This window comes from Crocodylus porosus, unplaced genomic scaffold, assembly GCF_001723895.1.
Source record: "Crocodylus porosus isolate Cpor-Errol unplaced genomic scaffold, CroPor_comp1, whole genome shotgun sequence".
NCBI classification, from domain to species: domain Eukaryota; kingdom Metazoa; phylum Chordata; order Crocodylia; family Crocodylidae; genus Crocodylus; species Crocodylus porosus.
The window spans coordinates 62026362-62034139 of record NW_017728943.1 but is presented as its reverse complement, the minus strand read 5'-3'; the positions used below and the strand labels follow the sequence as shown (position 1 = coordinate 62034139).

The 7778-nt window shown below is 45.0% G+C and overlaps 1 protein-coding gene across 1 annotated transcript in view; it reads left to right on the top strand.

Annotated features, from left to right (window-relative positions):
• The window catches only part of BATF3 (basic leucine zipper ATF-like transcription factor 3), an 11439-nt gene that overhangs the window by 254 nt on the left and 3407 nt on the right, over positions 1 to 7778 (top strand). The window lies entirely within an intron of this gene.

The following is a 7778-nucleotide window of genomic DNA, read 5'->3' as shown; positions in this document are numbered from 1 at the left end:
ATCCTATGACCCCAGCTGACTTCCTGCCCTTTGCGCAGGGGGCTGGACTCGATGATCTCCTGAGGTTCCTTCCAGCCCTAATGTCTATGAAATCTATGAAAGCTTAGCTTCCAAGAGACTAGAAATATTTAAGAAAATTTGGGTTAAATTCTAGATCTGATAAAATATTTAACTAAAAAATTAATTTGTCATGGAATGAGAATGTGTATATTTAATATATGTACATAAACACTGTTTTTATGTCCAACTTGTAATTTGTATATTTGTAAATAGAAATGTCAGCTTTTAAACAAATCAGGTAAGCCAATTAAAATAAAATGGTCTGAAGTTTGAATCTAGTTTATTTACAAGTTTAAGAGTAGTTTTCCAATCTTGGAGTGTGAAGTAACTAGTAGGTTAGCATACTTGTACTTCTGCAATTGCATGTTTAAACTTTGATTTAGGTAACAAACAGTACCATTTAGATTATTTGTCCTTGCAGAACCACTGCTAGCCAAAAGTGAGAGAGACAGGACTGGGATGAGTAAAGGTATGAGATTACTTTAGCACAGGTATGTCACTCATGGCAGGGCTCCTTGCAAGCCAAATCTAGTCTGGGGCATGCAGAAGTGGTAACCACAGTTCCAGCTCCAACCTGGAATACATGGTTGTGGCAGCATTGGCTTCTATCCAGGATACCCTTGGGAGGCACCAGCCTCTACCACGTACTTCATGCTGGAGCTGGAACTGCAGCCACTGTGTGTCCCATGCCATGACAGCTACTGTAGCTCTGGTTCCAACACAAGGCACACAGCAGAGACTGGTGGCTGGGGAAGCAAAACCATGGTAGTGACCGCAGGTAATGTGGCTGAAAGACAACTTGGGGTTACATCAACCCTCATTCACCCTCCTGCTACTGATTACCATATCCACAGGACCAGTTCTGTGGCCACCCCCCCAACCATGCTCCCCTCCCCCCAGTTTCTAGTGCCCCACCAGTAGTCCAGCAGGTCGGATAGAGAAGCTCCATGGACCAGGTCTGACTTGCAGGCTGTATGTTTGACACCCCTGCTTTAGTACACAAAAAGAAGCTAAAACAGCAATCCACTGACATTATGCAGTATTGTCCTAGTTGGTGGGAATGGGAAAACCAGCCCCATCCCAATTATCCGTTATGTCCTTCAAGATCCCCACAAGTTCTTAATGCTAAACAGAATACTGATCTAACTCCTTGCTTTCTACATGTAGGACCAATATACAAGAATTGTTTCTCAGGGTTTTGTACTGGCATCTGTCAGTGTCTGAGCATCTACTACGACAGGTTTAACAGAAGAGACAGGACAATATAGCAGGAGGCCTGGTGAACTTTACCATTGGGGGTCTCGGGCAGGCAACATTAGGGAGGATGATCATCCATATGGTGGTGGCACCAAGTGTCTCTTGCTGCAGGAGGAGGGAGGTTACACTGCTGATGCAGAAGCTGTAGTGGGGGAGGGTAATAGCCCACACTGTGGTTGTGGCTCAGGCAGCCCACACAGCTCACGCAGCAATGGCAGGGGGGTGGTCATTGCAGTGGAATATAGCCCCCCTTGCCTTGGGCTGTATCCAGCCCACAGAAAGCCCCATGATCTGGATTTAGCCTGGGGCACGAGGCAAATTTGACACCCTTGCCCTAGGAGAACAAAAGAGGGGGTATCTTGAAGCACGTTTTATAAAATAAGCTGATGGAGGCACCCTATTGACATGGGCTAATTTTTGTTGATTTCCTTGAAAGATTTGAATGAAGTGAAAATGGATGTCTGGTGCACTAGAACAAAAAGAAATAAGGAGTTTTGAAGGCAAGGAATCTATTTCAAGCTGGAGCTCAGTAAGTTTATGAAGGGGATAGTATCTATTCTGTGAAGATTCAAAAATGTATCCTGTTGTTAGGTTTGAAAGGTGACTGGATCTCCATGTGCTAGTCATATGTAGGGGCCAGGAAGTTTTATTGTTATTGTTGTTATCGTTATTATTTTTACAAATGATTATTTGGTCTCTTGTGGAGATGCCAAAAAGCTCCCCTTAGAGTTGATGTCACATGGTGAGTTGAACTCTATTAAGACTAGTGGCTGAAGCATACACTTACTGCAACCTCATATGATTCAAACTTTTTTTATTTTCAAGTTAAGTGAAATTGGTATTACGTCAGATGTCTGCTATTTTCCTTAATAAAACTTATGAATTCTATACAATCACCTATCTCATACTGGACTTTTGTGCCCATGCATTTTATTTCTTTGTCACTTAATTCCTCTTGAGAGCCTGTCCCATTGGAAAAATAAGTGATGCAAGGTCTGAGTAAATGCTTTGTTTAACTTGTTCTTGCACTATGGCTTCCTGAAGAGATGGTTAGACATGGCACACAGGTAAACTTTTTTTCTTTGTTCAGAAATCTCCACTCAATCACCAAAGCACAATTCATAAAGAAGTAACTCGTTGCAAAATGACTTTTACTGAAAAGAGTAAGGCAGGAAGCAAAATGCTCCGACTGATTGCCACAGCTCTCCACCCCTTTAGCAAACATTGCATCATGAAACTAGCAATTCAGCATTTTTCCAAGGGCTAGCTAGGCTGGTCTTGCATATTAAGAAAAATAACTTCAGTTCATGTAATAGTGCCATCTGGTGACTCCTGCCCTGACAATACTTTCTTATGGCAGGCATACCTGTCATTTTTTTTTATACATAATTTTAAGCAAAAATCTTGTTTTTTCAATAGTAGAGGTATAGCAGTATGTTAAGGGAGGTAGAAGGCATCTCAAAGTTTAAAATAAAGATGAACTTTAAATGAGATTTCCTTGGGATTTCTGAAAATATGAAAGTATAGAGGGAAGAGGGACTGATTCTGCTTTGCACTCTGCAAAACAGCCCTATCTGTGGCCCTTCAGTGTTTCTTTATGGGCAATCTAGCCTGTAAATTATAGCGGTCAACGCTTCATAAACATCCATTGCTGCTGTACTGTGGACTGTATGATTTGCTTTCTGGATTCACTTTCTATCTGACAAGTCTTTGCCAAGAAGCTTGGGCTAAAACCATCATTCCAGTTCACAGTAGTTTCATTTGCATTTTTACAGAGGTGGTAGAGTATTTTAACGCTAGTCAGAAACTTGTAAAAAAAAAAGCTGCTTCTAGGAACATCATTGGTTTCCTTGTTCAGAACCGTCTGTTAGACTGATTGTGGGGACCCCCTAGAAAACTCCCTCCTGCTCAAATTCTGAAGGACTGGTTGGTGCTTGAAGTCTGGATTACAGCAATGGTATCGCTATACCTGACTGAAGGTACACTGACCAGTTCTGGGCACCACACTTCAGGGAGGATAAGCTACAAAGAGTACAGAGAAGGTCCACCCATATGATTAGGGGCCTGGAGAATAGGTCCTATGAGGAGAGACTCCGGGAACTGTGTTTGTTCAGTCTGAGTATGAAAGCCCAGATGTTACTTAATAGCCGCCTACAAGTATGTCAGGGGTAAACAAGATGTAGAGGAGCAACTCTTCAGAAAGGTACCCCTTGGGAGGACAAGGACCAATGGGCACAAGCTAGTTGAGGAAAAATTGAGGCTAGATATATAGAAAAACTTCTTTTCTGCAAGGGTATCTAGAATCTGGAACACACTCCCAGCAGAGGTGGTACAGTCACCGTCCCTGGAGGTGTTCAAAAGGAGGTTGGACAAGCACATCGTTGAGCTTGTTTGAGCCCAATTACCTCCTGCCCATGATGGGGGCCTTGAAGATCTTACAGGTCCCTTTGGGTCCTTCTATGATATGACTTGGCCAGGTCAAGCAGAACTTGAAACAAACCTGACTTGGATCTACTGTAAGCCACTAGCTTTCCAGCACAGCAAGTTATGCTCATAAATTTGAACAAAAAAGTTGTAGAATACAGGTATTGCTTGTTGACATGTTCATTAAGTCAAAATCTTCTTTAAAAGCAGATAAAGTAGCTAGCCTCCAGGTAGCTGGTAATTCTCAATTTGCTACCCACATTTTGAACCTTTCTTCTGTAGTGCATGTGGTCTATCAACTGAAAACCCTATTAGCAAGAGAAAGTTAGCAAAATGTGGTTGCCACGGACATGGGAGTCTTAAATATAAACCAAGTAATCTTCCTGGTATTTATGTACACATTTTCAAAACAGTCGCTGGAAAGGCTGTTATCTCAGGGTCATAGATGCTGAAGCTAGATGAAATCATTAACTGAAATAGTTGGAATCTGAAGAGGACCCTCCACCCCCACACACTACTCAGAGGTTATGAGAAGAGCTCTGAAGGCCAGGTGAAAAATGGATAGGACTGTGCTCAGCAGCAGGAGACTGAAGCTCCGCAACTGCCTTGGTTATGAAAGAAGATTAAAGGAGCTGCAATAAGTTTATTAAGTGGATAGCAGGATGGAAGAGGGCTCTGATTTTCCAATCCAGGCATGAGATGCACAGAGTTATGTTTGTGGTCCCTAAATTACAATGTAGGGTGGCAGGTGTCTGGCTTTTTACTAGGCTTTGGAGTATTGCAAGTCACCATGTGGGGCTGGGAAGATTTCTCCCATCTTGTTGCTATGGGTGTTGGGTTTTGTTTTTTGATTTATTTATTTTTTTGCCTTTGTCAGAAGTACTGAGCAGTAGTTGAAGCTACAGCTGGGGATTTTGACAAGATATGCCAGTAGTATTGTTGGGATGTAAAAAAAAACCCCAAAGGTTCCTGATTAGAGTGCCTTGTTCCTCTACTGGACATCAAACCAGTCACTATATTTGGGATTGGAAGGAATTTTACCCCACGGTCATTGGTATGGACTGTGGGAGATTCTGCCTTCCTCTTAGTACAACTACCAGGCACAATGCCTGAAACATCAAAAACTACTCTCACTTGCCATAGTTAAAGCAGGGGGACAAAAGTACTGTTGATGTCCTGCCATTGCAAGGGCTAGGATTTTGGAGTCAAGAGGTCCAAAGCAGAGGACAATGCACCCAGCTACAACAGAAGGCAGAAACTCCCGCAGTCCATGCTGGTATCCCAAATGTTGTGACTGGGCTGATGGTGAGTAAAGGATCAGTCATTTGAGATTCTAAAATACCTCAACAAAAGCTCTTCTTTGACCCCCTCCCTTCTTCCCCCACCTTGATACAGCTTTATGTTGTTATGATTCCCATTTTACAAACAGATAAAATGAAAGCAGTCATCTTGTCCAACCAACATAGCAAATTAGCAAAAAGAGCTGGGCTGTCTTGGGCAATGAAAGAGGATGAGAGTACCACTGTAGTCTTGTGGTTAGGGGACCCCTCCTGGGAACAGGCACTCATCATTTCCAGTCCCTGTTTAAGGACTGCTAATGCATTTTAACTGATGATACTTTAATATAAACCATTCTTGAAGCAGAAAATTGCACCCAGATCTTACTGGGGAATACCCTAACTGATAGACTAGAGTCATACCCCTGCCCTCTCTGACTTCCAGAGTCCCTTCCTAAGGCTAGATTCTACAAAGAAAGAGGTGTTGGTTTTTACATTGGTTGGCAAATTGCATAATCTGAGATAAATTTAGATTGTATTAATCAAATGGAAAGCCCAGGGAAAACTAGAAAATGTGGAAGTACCCAATTAAATCAGAATGATAAGATACCTGCAACTTTACATATTTATTTGTGTGTGTGTACATGTGAACATATAATATACACACATAATTAACATACCATAAAATAGATATTTGTTGGATTTGAGCCTATTAATTTCAAAGTTGAGCAAAATAGCATATGATGGGTCGGGTAATTAGTTTCAGTATGTAGATATGCAGTATGGCTATCCATGGCCATTTTAACTGAGACTTTGGTATCTTACTCTGTTCCTACAGGTGGCATCTCCTTCCACCCAGCTTTTGCAAGCTGGAACCACCTCTCCTGAAGGCAGGCACTTATCACCTTTCTTTCAAAAAGCGTAATGGGTCAATCCTTTCTTGTAGGACACTGCAAAGAGTGCTAGTGGTGCTGGTCCTTCTCGCCTTTCTGAGGAGGAAAGGGTTCATATTTAAATAGTAGCCTGAAGATTAAGAGACAAACTCAGTATTGTTTAAACATTGCAGCTATAAATATTACTTCCGTGAGGGATGTGGAGTAACTTGTTCTCAATCTTTTAACTAACTAGCTGCATTTTCAGCCACCAGACTTGATTTGCCTCCAACTGCCAACTGTGCCAAGTGACACAGTGACTAGTTAACTGCAGGGGGTCTGAAACTTGTTAGACTGGAGACAGCCCTTGGAAAGTGCCAGCTCTGTTTTCAGTTGTGTTTCTTTTTTCTGACTGTAAAAAAATACTAGAGCAAGTCTGTTACAAAGAAACCTGAAAGACTGGAGGCTGGGCACGACTGGCTAAGCAGCAACTCTACAGAAAAAAGGACCTGGGGGTTACAGTAGACAATAAACTGAGTATAAGTCAACAGTGTGCCCTTGTTGCCAAAATAGGCTAATGGCATACTGGGTAGGTTTGTTGTCAGTAAATTGAGGGAAGCAATTATTCCCCCCTATTTGGCACTGGTAAGGCCACATCTGGAGTACTGTGTTCAGTTTTGGGCCCCCCCCACTACAGGAAGAATGTGGACAAATTGGAGAGAGTCCAGTGGAGGGCAATGAAAATGACTAGGGGGCTGGGGCACATGATTTATGAGGAGAGGCTGAGGGAACTGGGCAAAAGAAGACTGGGATGGGATATAGCAGCCTTCAACTACCTGAAGGGTGGCTCCAAAGAGGATGGAGCTAGACTTTTCTTGGTGGTGGCAGATGACAGAACAAGAAGCAACAGGCTCAAGCTGCAGCAAGGGAAATTTAAGCTAGATATGAGGAAGAACTTTCTCGCTAGGAGGCTGGTGAAGCACTGGGCCAGGCAACCCAGAGAGGTGGTAGAATTGCCAGCCTCAGAGATTTTTAAGTCCTTACTAAACCTCCTACTCCCCTGGCTGCAATGATGTAGCCAGGGCTGGCCCTGCTCTGAGCAGGGGGCTGGACTAGGTGCCCTCCCAAGGGCCCTTCCAGCCCTCATGTCCTAAAAGTCTGTGAAGGGTCCCAGCAGAGCTCAATGCTTGAACCCTAAGGGTTCCTATTGGAAATCTCTGGGTTTCTCTTCTCTTGTGAATCAGGCTTGCACAGGGCTCACCCAGTGGTGGGGCACCCCACCACAACACCCTTGAAAGGATCCCAGGGGCCCCTGCCAGGGTGCTGCGGGGCCCTTGTGGAGCACCCCAACTTCATGCCTCAAGAGGGCCTTTCAGACACAGGGCAACGACTCCTGCGGCACCACAGCTGCTGGGGGCTGGGCCGGCCAGGTCCTGCTCTGTCTGCTTGGACTGCCAAGAGGGAGCAGCAAGCTGCTGCCCTGAGGCGCAGGGGCTGAGTCAAGCCCCCGGTGGGTGCCGGCGGGAGACAGCCCCGCGGGGCGCTGCGGAGAGAAGGCGGGTGTGTGTGTGCAAGTGCCTGTCGGGGTGGGGGGGTTGTACGGTTGTTGAGGTGTGTGTGTCTCGGGGTATCTGTGTGTGTGCAGTGCAAGGGGAGCGTCAGGGGGGGTGTGGTTCAAGGGGGGGGGTGTCAGGGGGTGTCTGTGTGCGCGGTCCAGGGGGCAGTTGTAACTATGTGTGTGTGTGTGTACGTGGAGGGAGGGCTGTCGGGGTGTGGTGTGCATGTGTGCGGGGCGAGCCACCCGGCCACGTGACTTCCACGAAGGCGGCGCGGGGCTGCCGCTGGGGAAGCCCGGCAGTGCAGTGCCGGGCCGGCCGGGCAGGGCAGG